Source organism: Mauremys mutica, chromosome 4 (genome assembly GCF_020497125.1).
Source record: "Mauremys mutica isolate MM-2020 ecotype Southern chromosome 4, ASM2049712v1, whole genome shotgun sequence".
NCBI lineage: Eukaryota > Metazoa > Chordata > Testudines > Geoemydidae > Mauremys > Mauremys mutica.
The window spans coordinates 121,168,032-121,182,759 of NC_059075.1; the positions used below are offsets into that span (position 1 = coordinate 121,168,032).

Genomic DNA, 14,728 nt, shown 5'->3' on the forward strand with positions numbered 1-14,728 from the left:
TGATCCCATGTTAATGCTGTTACAGTGCCTGAAGCGTTTACACTGGATACTTGGTTGATGAAATCTCCATACAGACCTCACAACCAGTTCGGGGTTTGTGCCCTGTTTCTCACCAGTCTGCCTGAGGCTGGTGCTCGTGCTCTCGAGTCACTGGAGACAGCGTGACAGAGACTTACGGGCGCAACACCACCAGCAGCAATTTGCAGCACTGCAGAGCAGGCTTTACAGTGACTCAGTGTGGGCCAAATGGTCCATGGACTCCGTCAAGCCCCAGTTCTCCTCCAGTGCACGTCAGCATCCCAGCAACCGTCTAGGGGGTCAAGGTTGCCGCCCCTTCAGTGACGGTGGATCCCCAGCACAGGACCCGCCTTGTCTCCAGAGACAGAGGTGAGTGACAGAGGGTGCACGACGGATCCTGGGGGGCGGGGGAGGGAAAGGGATAACAAAACCCACCTTCTGGGGTCACCCCTCAGGAAGTGAAGGTGACAGGCATTGTGGTGGCAGTAAAGGGGGAGGGGAGGGTGTGGGAGCAGGAGGGAGCAGCACCCTCAAGGGCAATGCTGCCAGTGGGTCACCCCATCACACCAGGCATGGGGCTGATAGGGGGCCATTCCCTGGGCCTGGGTGCCTGTGAAGGGCTATATAAACCCCATGCTGGCACAGAAGGGGTTAAACTGCTGCTTTAGTCTGGACTGGCCCAGCCCCTCCACACCTGCAAACCCTGCCAGGACTGGAGCAGGCGTTAACAGGCGAGACCTACTCTTCTCAGAGGGGGGCCACCCTGGAGAGGGAACAGTCTGTGGAGCATCTCCAGCCCCAAAGAGGGATGGCAGCATCCGGGGCTCTGGCCTTCACTGAGGGCGGGTGGGGATCCCCGGAGCTCAAAGCAGGAGCAGGCTGAAACTTGCGCTGGAGACCCAGTAAACTCTGAAGGGGACTGAGACACTCCCAGGGTCCCCAGAAGTAAGAGGGGCCCATATCCTGATGGGACTTGTCCACAGTTCTCTCCCCCACCCCCGTTTCTTTTCTTTTCCTTCGTTCCTTTATTGACCCTTGTTTGCCGACAATCGGCTCTTTTGCTGTTTCACCCAGTGCCCCGAGAGAGGAAGAAAGTCCCCCGAGGCCTCAGCCAGAGGGTTGAGCCCTGACACACCCCTGGCTTAGCGGTTCTCTGCCAGTAGCAGCGAGGGAACCAGTGTGGGGCAGGATCTCTGTCAGGGTCAGTGAAGTGCCCAGTACAGTGGTGGGGTGTGATCTGGGTCAGGGTCAGTGCAGTGCCAGGCCCAACGGGGACACAGATCTCAGTCGAGGTCTCTGAAGTGCCCAGCACAATGGAGGCAGAAATCTGTGCCACAGTCATGTGCTGCCTGGCACAAGGGGGGCCGTGATCTCAGTCCAGGTCTCAGTTTTACCTGGCACAATGGGGGGTCTGATGTCAGACGGGGTATCTGCAGTGCCCAGCACAACAGGGGCACAGATCTCACTTGGGGTCTCCCCAGCACCTGTCACAACAGTGGAGTCTGACCTCTGTTGGGGTCTCTGCAGCACCTGGCAGAACAGGGCCCAGATCTCAGTTGGGGGTCTCTGCAGCTCCAGGAACAACAAGGTCCCTGATTTTATTTGCCATCTCTGCAGCACCTGGCACAGTGGGAGCCTGATTTCACTTGGTGTTGATGCAGGGCCTGGCACAACAGGGGCCCGGAGCTCAGTCAGGGTCACTTTAGCACCCGGCACAACAAGGTCCCTGCTCTCTGCAGGGCTCTGTGCAGTTCCTGGCACAACCAGTGCTCCAAATTCAGTCAGGGTTTTGTGCAGTGCCCGGCACACTGGGGCACCTGATCTCAGGCAAGGCCTGTACCACCCTCAGTACGATAAGAGCCCTGATCTCAGTCAGACACCTGGGCAGAAAAGCAGGAAGATTTTCAAGAAATTGATATCAGTATTTCAGAACTGAGGAGAAAATGGGGGCACAAACTAAATATCTGGCAACATAAGAGAGAAGCTCCAACATCTGGGGAGATTTTATGTCACCATCAACAGTTCAAGAAAAAAGAGGGGAAATTTGAGGGGATTATACAGGAATATTCAATCAACAACAGAATGGGATGGATTCTTCTTGCCTCACATTCACATGGCCAGCAGGGAGTCCTAGGTGATGTGGCTTTCACAGGAGAAAGGAGTGGGGCTGGAGCCAGGAGATCACTGGCTGTGGGGAGGGGCTAGCAGTGGGGTCTGGGAATGTGACTAGCAGGCGGTGACAGGGGCGGGGGGGGGGGCTGCTAGGTTGGGCAGTTGGGGGAGGGGAAGTAGCTAGACTGGGAAACCTAGGGCTGGGCTATCTGGGGACACTTGCTCCTCCCTTCCCTTCCTGGGCCTTCCCATGCCCTGTTACCAGCAGAGAGTGGCCCCCCCGCAGCCCAGCCCAGAGGTGTCCCTGTCTCAGGACTCCCCCAGCCTCTGCCCATTAACCCTCTGCCCAGTTCAGGAATCACTCAGGGGAACGATTTCCCACCTAAACAAGGACAAATCACTGCAGGTAAAAATGGGGGGAAACACCCCAAACCTGAGATTTGAACTGGACATTGGCTAAGTGCAGAGAAAATGGGGCACAATTGTGGGAGAACAGGGAACTTCTCAGGCATTTGGGGGAAGGGGGGGTCACCCTGGGTGTTGCTCGTTGCTCTCTAGAGAGAAAGGAGGCAAGACGGGAGAGGATGGGGGAGGTCACCACGGGAGGGGGCAGCGGTAAATCCATGGGGATCTCAGCCCCCCCCTTCCTCTCCCCGCTCCTCGGGGGTCACCGGCTCTTCTCCCCTACCCCCCGGCCATGTCCGGGCTGCACAGACATTTTCCACCCGCCCCTTTTCCCAGGTCTCCCCCCCCAGCCCGATCTCTCTCCCCCCCTTGGCACCCCCCGCCCAGCCCCACGTAGGGACCCCAGTGGGGGCTGGTCCCCTCCCCCCGCTCCCCTCGTGGGGCCCCAGGGCAGAGCCTGGCCGGGCCCAGGGGCGCTTGGCTACGGCGGGGGCAGCAGCTCCGAGCCCCCCGCGGGCGCGGCCCCAGGGAGCAGATCCCGGCGCTGCGAGATGCCGGGTCCCCCCCGGACACTGGGGCAGAGTCACCGCCCGGCCCCCCCCGGGCTCGCTCTGGTACCTGGAGGCTGCAGCTCCGCAGCGGGGGCAGAGCCCAGGGCGGCTCCAGCGGGAGCAGGGCCCGGGCCGGGCACGGGGGGGTTAATGGGTCTCCCCGGCACAGACCCCGCTGCTCCGCCCGGGCGCCCAGCTCACAATGGAGCAGCTGATCACACGCCGCCCCCGATCTGCGCATGCCCAGAGAGTCAGGAACTACATTTCCCAGCCTGCGCCGGGGCGCTTCCGCCCTCTCCAGCCCCGGTAAGGGAGGGGTTCAGCAGTTGAAGTTGCGCATGCTCTGTGCGAGGCCTGGTGGGGGTGGGAGAACAAAGTTGCTGCTGCCGCCTCCGTGTGAGGCGGCCCCGGGCTGAGCAGCTGCTGCTCCCGGGTCTGTGCGGGGGGCCCCGGCATTAACCCCTCCGTGCCCGGCCGGGGGGGGCTTTTTCCAGCTGGGACCCGCCCCCTGGGCAGCCCCGGGCTCTGCTCGCCCCAGCCCCGGCCCGGAGACCCCGGTGAGTGAGACACCCTGGGGGGGGAGTGTATTAAATTGCGCCCCATAGCGATGTGCTACTCCCGGGCACTGCGCATGCTCAGTAACAGCTGCTGAAGCCTCTGCCCTTCTCCCTGCCCGTATCAGCCGTAACGTTCCGCGGAGCGCTCGTTCCAGGGGCTGGAAAGGGGCGATGGGAGCAGCGGGGAGCGGGGGGCGGCGGCCAGGGTCTGAGCAGGAAATTGACTGGTCGGGGATCAAGCAGCTGGAGGCAGGGTTAGGAGGGGGCTAAATGGCAAAATCAGGGCTGGGGGGGAGGAGCAGGAGTGGAGCTCGTGGGGTGGAGGGGGTGAGTCGAGGTTGCACAGAGGAGAATGTGATTGGGGAGGGAAATTCGAACTATTTCTGTGCAGCCAGGAAACTCCCATGGGGGAGGTAAGTTCACTGAATCCTTTCCTGTTTGTGCCACTTCCTCCCACATACAAAGTCTCTCAAGTTTTTCCCCTTTTCTCTCGTTATCGTACGTGACTATAAAATCTAGGGAGGTTCCCCCCAAATGATCAGCTCTCTAATCTCCCCCGATATTGCCCTGGTCTCACCGTACTTCTCAAGTGTCAATTTAAAATCTCTCCGATGTGGCAGTTTTTCCGCCCATTTTATCTGCAGTGGTTTGTCCTTGTTTAAGTGGGAAATTGTTGCCCTGAGTCATTCCCCAGAATGTGGCTGCCCCTGGAGTGGGAATGGGGTGGGATGCCCATTCTCTGCCAAGGCGGGGATGGGAAGTGTTGTGTATTTGGTTGTCATGGTTTTTGTTGCTATGGCAACTGAGTTAGATTATTATGGGTTAGCTCAGCCAGCTTCAGCCGGCTGAGTGAGCTCTCTGAGTCTGTAAATAAAATGGTGGTTTTGTTAGCTGTCTGCTGTCTGGCCTCAAGTGATTTCTTCCTAAACCGGCTGCCCCCAAGGATATAACAAGTGGCGATGAGGGTGAGATTCCGGTGCTGCTCCAGTAACAGAAGGAAGTAGAAGTCAAGGTAAAGAACAAACAAACAAAAAAGCTGCTTGTTTGCACTGATTGTGAAAGTGAAACTAAAATCATGGCTACTCTGACCAGGCCACTGGAACCTTTTGATGAGAATGTAGAGCAATGGCATGTGTATACTGAGCGTTTTGAGCTTTTTTTTATTGCAAATGACATTACAGAAGCGAAGAAGGTGCCAGTATTCTTAAGTGTTGTAGGAGCTAAAACCTACTCCCTGCTACGCAGCTTACTACACCCTGTTAAGCCAGCAACTAAATCTTACAGTGACATTATGGAAATCCTGGGGTCCCATTTTTCCCCAAAACCACTGATAATTGCTGAAAGATATAGGTTCCACAAAAGAGACCAAAAGGAAGATGAAACAGTTGTACAATTTGTAGCCATTTTAAAAAAGCTAGCAGAACACTGTGAATTTAAAGAAATGTTAAATAATGCCCTGCGTGACAGGTTAGTGTGTGGCCTCTACAGTGAAGCTATACGGAAGCGCCTACTGACAGAGGCTCAGTTTACCTTACAGAAGGCTGTTGATATTGCTGTCTCCATGGAACTGGCTACAAGGGAGGCGCAATACATCGGTGCATCCCCTAGGGTGAAAAAAGTGTCACAAGAACTGACCCACAAAACGATGCAGAGTCAAGAATGTTACCGCTGTGGTAAGCCGGGTCACCAGGCATCGGAATGCTGGTGTAAGGACCTGGTGTGTCGACACTGTGGCAAAAAGGGACACATTGAGTGTGCCTGTAAACAAAAGAAAAGGAGGCCTGTGGTCTGGCCGACAAAAAGAGGAACCTTGCATACCCTAGAGCAGACCCAGGATGATCAAGGTGACACCTCAGCTCAAGAGAAAGTGCCACTGCATGTTTTGTCTTTGGCAGTGGGCTCACATGAATACTGGGTAACCCCGTTATTGGATGGCAAACGTATACGCATGGAACTGGACACCGGTGCAGCTGTCTCACTGATCTCCGAGACTGTGTATAAAGAAAAGCTACAGCATCTTCCGCTTAAGGCAACAAAAACTGTTCTGAAGACGTATACGGGAGAAGCTGTGCCTATGCTGGACACTATTGATGTTAAGGTGGAGCTCAATGGACAGGTGGCTAAATTGCCACTGTTTGTGGTGAGAGGTAACTACCCAGCCTTAATGGGTAGGTCTTGGCTTGGGAAGATTCAACTGAACTGGGCAGAAGTGCACCGGATGACTAAAGAAGAAACCAGTCTAACCCCTATACTAAGGAAACATGCTGCTGTTTTTGGAGATGATTTGGGAAGTATGAAGTGAATCACTGTGACATTGAACATTAAACCTGACAGTCCACCAAAATATCTGAAAGCCCAAACTGTGCCATATGCCATCAGGCCAAAAGTTGAAGCAGACCTGGAGCGCCTGGTCACCAATGGAGTCCTAATACCAGTTACCCATAGCTCATGGGCCACTCCTATCGTTCCAATAGTGAAGAATGATGGCTCTCTCCGGATTTGCGGTGATTTTAAAGTCACTGTCAACCCAGTGTTGTGTGCAGAGCAATACCCGCTTCCCCGCATCGATGACCTCTTCGCAGGCCTGGCTGGGGGACAAAAGTTCAGTAAGATTGATCTGAGTCAAGCATATTTACAGATGCACGTCGATGAAAAGTCCCAAGAGCTGTTGACTATTGTGACTCATAAGGGGCTTTATCGATACTGTCGCCTACCCTTTGGAATAACATCGGCTCCCGCCCTGTTCCAGAGACCTATGGACCAGATCTTGTGTGGCTTGTCAGGAGTTCAGTGCTATCTGGATGATATCCTGGTCACTGGAAGAAATGAAGAGGATCACTTAAAGAATTTAGAGGCTACCCTACAAAGATTGGAAGCGTATGGCCTACGAGTTCGCAAAGACAAGTGTGAATTCTTCAAGCCCTCTGTTGAATATTTGGGACACATCATCGATTCTGCAGGTCTTCATAAGGCCCCTGCAAAAGTTAAAGCTATTGTGGAGGCTCCCCCACCACGAAATGTAAGCCAGCTGCGCTCGTTTCTAAGACTACTGAACTATTATGGAAAGTTCATCTCACAGTTAGCCACACTGCTAAAACCACTTCACGAGCTCCTTGGGCAGAACAAGGCCTGGAAGTGGACTGAAGCCTGTGATGTTGCATTTAACAAAGCTAAGGATGCATTGTTAAATTCTGAAGTTCTAACGCACTTTGATCCATCCTTACCCCTGCAATTGGCCTGCGATGCTTCCCCTTATGGAGTGGGAGCAGTCGTGTCACACATTATACCTTCGGGAGAAGAGAGACCTATTGCTTTTGCTTCACGCACTCTAAGCAAAGCAGAAACTAACTACGCCCAAATCGAACGTGAGGCATTAGGAATTGTTTTTGGAATTAGGAAGTTTCATCAGTACCTGTTTGGGCGAAAGTTTACTCTTCTTACAGACCATCGACCTCTGACATCAATTTTTGGACCCTACACAGGCATTCCCCCATTAGCTGCTAGTCGTATGCAACGTTGGGCATTGTTTCTTTCAGCACACACATATGAAATCAAATATCGGAAATCCACTCTGCACGGCAATGCAGATGGCCTCTCAAGGTTGCCTTTGCCGGTCAAACATCAAGATAGTGCCCAAAAGGAAATCTTCTACTTTGAACAGGTAAGAATACACCCATCACTGCTACTCCGATAAAGAAGGCAACTCACGTTGACCCAGTATTGTCCCAAGTTATGGACCTGGTGATGCATGGAAAATCTCGACAAACCTCTCCAGTCTCATCCGACCTTGTTCCCTACATGTCCAAGCGGACGGAGTTATCGGTCCAATCTGGTTGTTTGTTGTGGGGGAGACGTGTCATTATTCCACCACCACTGAGATCACAGATGTTAGAACAGCTACATTCCGGTCACTGTGGAATAGTGCGCATGAAGGAAATTGCACGAAGCTATTTTTGGTGGCCTGGATTGGACAGCGCTATTGAAGAGAAGGCAAAAGCTTGTATGTCATGTCAGGGTGTGAGCAATGCACCCCAGTGGGCACCCCTACACCCATGGGACTGGCCTGAAAACCCATGGCAACGTATTCACGTTGACTTTGCTGGGCCCCTTGAAGGAAGCATGTTCTTGGTGGCAATAGATGCCCATTCTAAATGGCCAGAAGTCTCTATAATGCAGTCCACTTCTGCAGAGAGTACTATCCAAAAACTATGAGGACTCTTTAGTCGTTTTGGTCTGCGAGAACAACTTGTGAGCGACAACGGACCGCAGTTCGTTTCTCAGGAGTTTCAAAATTTTATGAAGGCAAATGGGATACACCACATCACGTCAGCACCATATCATCCGTCCACCAACGGATTAGCTGAAAGATTTGTGCAGACAATGAAAAACGCTTTGAAATCAGCAAGGGGACAACACTCCATTCAAAAGCGTCTGGATATCTTCTTGCTTTCCTACAGAAACACACCTCATGCTACGACCCAGGCATCCCCAGCCTTTCTAATGTTGGGACGACAGCTGCGCAATTGCTTTGATCTGCTGAAACCTTCTGAACCCCGACAAACTGTGCAACATCAGCAGCAATATCAAGTCATCAGACGGGCACCCAGAGCAAAGGACCGAACCTTTAGCCCGGGACAGCCAGTTTTGGCTCAGAATTATACTTCCAGAGCTAAATGGGTCCCGGCCACAGTCATCACTCAAACAGGACCTGTTTCCTACACAGTCCGGACTGCAGAGAATCTTACCTGGCGGCGACATGTAGATCAGCTGTTGCCAGGTCATGCCAGTCCTCAGGACCTATCTGCAGTTGAGGGGTCTGACTTCACCTCTTCTGGTGAGGCACCGAATCACGAGTCACCTGTTCCTGACTGTTCTCCTCCATTACTGCCGGCGGCTGAGATACCCCTTTGCCCAGCACGAGCTGATACCACCTCCTCACCCGTTCGTGCTGCGGACCCTGAGTCCCTAGTGCTTTCGGGTGCAATAACACCAGAAGTTCGCCGTAATCCACCTAGAGACAGAAGGCCTCCTCATCGGCTGGATCTTTAGCTAGGGTGAACCCACGGTTATGGGGCAAAATAATCCCCAGGGTTTAGCCGGGAATGGAGGCAGTCTACCCTCCTTCTCTAGTCTAGTGTGTGTTTTATTTAGGGGATGTTCTTATTAGTGGGGGAGGAATATGTTGTGTATTTGGTTGTCATGGTTTTTGTTGCTATGGCAACTGAGTTAGATTATTATGGGTTAGCTCAGCCAGCTTCAGCCGGCTGAGTGAGTTCTCTGAGTCTGTAAATAAAATGGTGGTTTTGTTAGCTGTCTGCTGTCTGGCCTCAAGTGATTTCTTCCTAAACCGGCTGCCCCCAAGGATATAACAGGAAGAGCATGTGTCCCCCATGGAGACTGCTCAGACCCCAGTTTCCCAATCCCACCCACTGGCCCCAAACTACCAATACAGTTTCCCCCAGCCCTCAGTTGCCAATCACTTGTCCATCACCTGCTGCTCCCCCTTCCTTTGTCCAGGGAGCCTTCCAGCTCCCTCCACCCCCTCCCTTGCCCTTTTAAATCAGCTCCATGGGATAGCTCAGTGGTTTGAGCATTGGCCTGCTAAACCCAGGGTTGTGAGTTCAATTCTCAAGAAGGCCACTTAGGGATCTGGGGCAAAAATTGGTCCTGCTAGTGAAGGCAGGGGGCTGGACTCAATGACCTTTCAAGGTCCCTTCCAGTTCTAGGAGATTGGTGTATCTCCAATTATTACCTTATAAAGGGCTCCCTGCTGCCCATGTGAATGGTGGCAGTGGAGGGAGCCATCACTTTGTGTTTATGTATTGGACAGTCACATAAAATCCAGTCAAACAGTCCCCCTTTTCCCTTTAGTTATTTAATAGCAATATAAAATCCCCTCAGATCGTGGTGTTTTCTCTCATGTTGTCAATTGCTTACCTTGTGACATGTTTTCTCTGCAAATCTCAAAGACTGTTATAAAATACCCTAACATTTGCCCCACTTCTCTTTAGTTGTCTATTTCTAAGTGAATATGCCCTGAGATTTTTTCTCTGTCTCTCTAATGATAAAATACAAAGAAAATCTGAGATTTATAGCTTTCCTCATATTCATGGATATAACATGTTTGCAAATGTTGCCCATTTCCGCTCTATTCATTTATCAGCTATTGATGTGAAATACACTCAGATTTTACCTCATACCAACAACTGATATAAAATCCCTCTGATTTTTCCACTTTCCTCTCTATAATTGGTAAAAATGGATCCAAAATCTCTCAGATTTCCCCTCTTTCTCTTTCATTTCTGAACATTGATCTCAAAGCTCAGGATTTCCCTCTTTCTACGTCATTATCAAATACCAATTAAAAGTCCTTTCATGTTTGGGGCTGTTCTAAATCCCAGCAACTTCTCCTTCCTTGGAGGGAACCTGTTGCCCTGAGTCATTATCCATCCTGGAGGTCACAGGAGGTTAAATTGCCCAGTGATCATCTTTCCCCTCTCCTTTGAGAATCATTTGTTCCCTCCTTAAAATGTTTGCCGATGAAAGAGACCAGCCGCACATTTAAGATTCATCAAAGCCAGAGGCCTCCCCCTGTTTGGGGGATCAGTGGTTCCCAGCTGGTAACGGGAGAGGTGGCTGGACCCTTTTCTTTTCTCCAGCTGGCATGGGATGAGGAGGTCACTCTGAATGCAGCGTGGGTCCAGAAGTATCCCAAACCCCATAACAAATGGTCTCTGTGAGGGGCTGCTTCCCACATTGCTAAGATGTAGCCACCTTGGGGTGGATCCATGGTGACCATTATTTGCTAGCGACAGGGCATGGACATGACTTACCTTTTTGCTGAAGGGCAGGCAGGGGTCCTAGGCAGGCAGTGAGTTCCCAATTGGGGTCCCTGGCTGGTGTGGGGAACCCTTTGGGATTCCTCGCCTGGCAGTGAAGATCTGGTGGGGGTTCTCTGGTTGGTGGGACTCTGAGGGGTATCTGGGGTCTCTGGCCAAGGATTCTGGGGCTTGGGTCCCAGGGAATATATGGTGGGACCCTGGCTGGGGGGTCTGGGTTCTGGGTACTGGGGGTGTTTGGGGGCCCCTGGATGGAGGCTCTGGGGGCTGCTACTAACCATGCTCCTTCCATCTCATCAGCTTGTGCCTGGCTCCAAGCACTTCCTAGCATTCCCCAGCCAGGCCCAGTCACCATGATAACTTTCTATCCACTTATCAAACACTGTGAGGTGAAATGACAGATTTTGCTTTTCTCCTCTCTTGAAAACTGCAGGAACTTCCGGTTTCATAGGGAAAATTCCTGCCCCGATTCCTTGTCCTAGATCTGCGGGGTGAGGGAGGTGGGAAGGGGTTTAGCACTGCCACACTATGGCACTATCTTCCACAGCATTGTGGACTCATTCTTTCTGAAATCTGGATTCATTGAGAACATTGTTAATCCAGAGTCACTGTATGGAAAGACAAGGAGTGACTCCAGATGGACAGTGGGGCAAATGAGATTCTCCCTGTGAGGAGGGGTTCTCATTAGCTGGTCTCCCCAGAGAGCTAAAGGAGGGAAGCTGCTCAAACGCTCTGTCCCTCTCTGCTCAGGATATTGGGGTTCAGCTTCCTGGGTCAGACGCTGCAGCCTCCATTGTGATCTGGGAGACCAGGCTTAGCAGCTGCTGCTCCCCCAGCAGGGGTTCTGTGCTGGGAAGTGACCTTAATTAAAGCTGCTTCTCTGCCCGGCCCAGGTGACGACTTTCTCCAGCTGGTACTAGCAGACCTGGGCTCTTGTTAATACAAATTCTGAGCCACAGACTCCAGGTAACAGACAGACCTCAGAGAAAGTGCTGGGGACTGGCAAGAAAGTGACTCTGCACAAACAGACACCCCCCCCCCCCCAATTTCTCCTTCCATTAGTAGTTGCCAGGAGAAAATCCAGCCATGGGAGAGCAAAGAACCAGGAATGGACTTTCCTAGCCAGAGGGGCAGGGAGAGAGAACAGGGGAAGGAGAGACTGAAAGGGGCAGTGGGAGAAATGAGTGGGGAGAGAGATTTCCAGCTCTCTAGTCCACCCAGACACATGTATTGCAGCATCCCTGGGCAGAACCACTTTCCAGTGAACAAGAAAAGGATCAGACAAAGGAAAAACCAGTTCCTGACTCCATATTCCCCCTGCTGGGGTGTGGCTGCCCTGGGGTCAGAGTCTGAGGGAATCCCCCACAATGACTCTTTTGGTTCTGCTCTTTTCTAGCATTGTGTTCAGAGACAAAGGGCAGGTCTACACTACCACTGGATCGGCAGGTAGTGCTCTCCCATCAACTCCAGTACTCCACTGCCTCAAGGGGCAAATGCGGAGTCGATGGGTTAGCAGCAGCAGTCGGATGCTGCAGTAAGTCAATTGAAGTCGGCTTACTTAGGCTACGCTATTCTCATAGCTGAAGTTGCCTATCTTAGATCAACCTCCACCTCCAGTGTAGACCAGGGTTTTGTTATGGGATGGAGGGACAGAGAAGGGAGGTTAAAAATCTCTCTCTGGGCTTAGCCTGGCAGGAGGGGCCAGGTCTACACTGTAATAAAGAGATTGAGCATTTTCTCAGCATGGCAGAATCTAGGATGTCTGTCTGCAGGGAAAGGGCCTGGGGGAATCGTGATGTGAAACTAACTAAAACCTGTTTTGAAACCTCCACAACTGCCCTTCTCGCCCTGCCAGGCTGCAGAATGACGTCCACGTTTCGCTCTAGCTCATTCCATCCTCCCATGGGACATAGGAGAGAAATGGCTGCAGTGGAGCCGGCTCAGGTAGGGATTATTGGGGGGTTGCTGGTGGGTTCCTGCTGGAGGAAGAGGGACAGCAAATACACCGGAAATGGGAAGGTTTGTGCAGTCTGGTCTGGAGGCTGAACCGGGGCAGGAAATTCACAGGGTGGGGAAGGGAGAAGGACAGATTGTGGCAACCCTGCTTGCAGTTGTTTAATAAATGGCCTAGACTCTAGGAGCAGACCCATGAGATTAGGAGGTTGAAATGCCCTCGTTTCTGGAACAGAAAATAACCCACCTACATGGGTCTAGGAAAACTGACCAGACTCCCGGTGCTGGAGCCTGACCCGACTAACCACTGGCTGCTGTGAGATATGAAGGGGGCACCCACCTGTCAGACATAGGGGAGATTCCCCTCCCTTCATATCCAGCTCCTCACAATGAGGAGGGTGTTGGGCTTCCTACCAGGGAGCTCTCCCTGGACCCTGCTAGGGGCTCCATCTCCTGTATCAGTCTGTGGCTAGTAGGTGTGTGATGGATCTGCTGGGAGAGACAAGGGGCTCTTTCTTCATCCCCTCACCCTGGTGTTTCCAGGATTCTCTGAGCGGGGTGGGGGTGGGACTCTGTTGACTATCATCCACCAGAGCTTCCATTTGATTGGTGCAGTAGGTACTGAGTGCTGGACTCTTGCTTTTTCAGAAGCCGGTGACCTTCGAGGCGGTGGCTGTGTATTTCACCAGGGAAGAGTGGGCTCAGCTGGACTCTGCTCAGAGAGCCCTCTACAGAGACGTCATGCAGGAGAACTATGAGAATGTGACTTCACTGGGTAAGGATTCCCATCCCCTCGGTTCTTGGAAGGGGAAATGAAGAGAGATGGTTCATGCCACCCCCCAATGCCATCCCTATTCTGTCTTGTTTCTGCATCACTGCAATATGCCAGTGACACACACACTACCAGAGACCCTTCCCTGCTGCAGAACACTTTGGGAACAGCGCACAGGAGCAGTATCACACAGTGTCAAATATCTCCTGTTTGCTCAAGTAAAACTGGGCCTAGGTCCAGCATAACATAAGAACATAAGAATGTCCGTACTGGGTCAGAGCAAAGGTCCATCTAGCCCAGTTTCCTGTCCGCTGACAGTGGCCAACTCCAGGTGCCCCGGAGTGAGTGACCCAACAGGCGATCACCAAGTGATCTCTCTCCTGCCATCCATCACTCCCCTCTGACAAACAGAGGCTAAGGACACCATTCCTTACCCATCCTGGCTAATAGCTATTAATGGAGTTAACCTTCATGAATTTATCCAGTTCTCTTTTAAACTCTGTTATATTCCTAGCCTTCACAACCTCCTCAGGCAAGGAGTCCCACAGGTTGACTGTGCGTTGTGTGAAGAAATACTTCCTTTTGTTTGTTCTAAACCTGCTTCCTATTAATTTCATTTGGTGATTCCTAGTCCTTGTGTTATGAGGAGTAAATAACACTTATTTACTTTCTCCATGCCAGTCATGACTTTATAGACCTCTCTCATATCTCCCCTTTGTCTCTTTTCCAAGCTGAAAAGTCCCAGTCTTTTTAATCTCTCCTCATACAGAAATTGTTCCATACCCCTCATCATTTTTTTGTCCTTTTCTGAACCTTTTCCAATTCCAATATATCTTCTTTGAGATGGGGAGACCACATCTGCATGCAATATTCAAGATGTGAGTGTACCATGGATTCATAGAGAGGCAATATGATATTTTCTGTCTTATTATCTATCCCTTTCTTAATGATTCCCAACTTTTTGTTTGCTTTTTGACAGCCACTGCACGTTGAGTGGCTGTTTTCAGAGAACTATCCACAGTGACTCCAAAATCTCTGTTGAGTGGAAACAGATAATTTAGTCCCCATAATTTTATATGTATAGTTGAGATTGTTTTCCAATGGGCTGCACTATGTGTTATCCTGCCATCTACTACTGCTGAGCTCTTGCAATCAGTAATATCCCTGCCATTCCTGTTCCCTTTCTCCCCTGAACCCCACCAGCCCATGGTTACGGTTCCCAGCTTCCCCAGGACTCTCTCATTGTCTCTGGACACCTCTGTCAGCAAGAAGCAGAGCCAGGGAGACTTGCCCTCTGTCCGGAGTCTTCGATTTCTGAGACATGGATTTACTTTCTCTGTGTTTGAGGAGCCTCTTTGAAATTGAGTGTCTGTGATATTAACCACAGTACAATCTGGACTGTTGAACAGCTGCGTCCCCTCAGTTCCCCAACCTGGGGTGCCTTTTACACTGCTTTACTATGAGAACAGCCACTCCTGGGCAATTAACACACAGTCTCCAGCATGTAACTCGCTCCCAGCT

General features: G+C 51.7%; 1 protein-coding gene and 1 long non-coding RNA gene across 2 annotated transcripts in view; one reads left to right on the forward strand and one right to left on the reverse strand.

Moving 5' to 3' along the window:
- LOC123369035 (zinc finger protein 271-like) overlaps nucleotides 1-14,728 on the reverse strand; it is a 136,017-nt gene that overhangs the window by 8,909 nt on the left and 112,380 nt on the right. The window lies entirely within an intron of this gene.
- LOC123368242 lies at nucleotides 3,457-13,141 on the forward strand. Its single transcript, XR_006578722.1, has 3 exons — nucleotides 3,457-3,643; nucleotides 12,338-12,426; nucleotides 13,084-13,141. It is a non-coding gene; the product is annotated as an uncharacterized LOC123368242 (long non-coding RNA).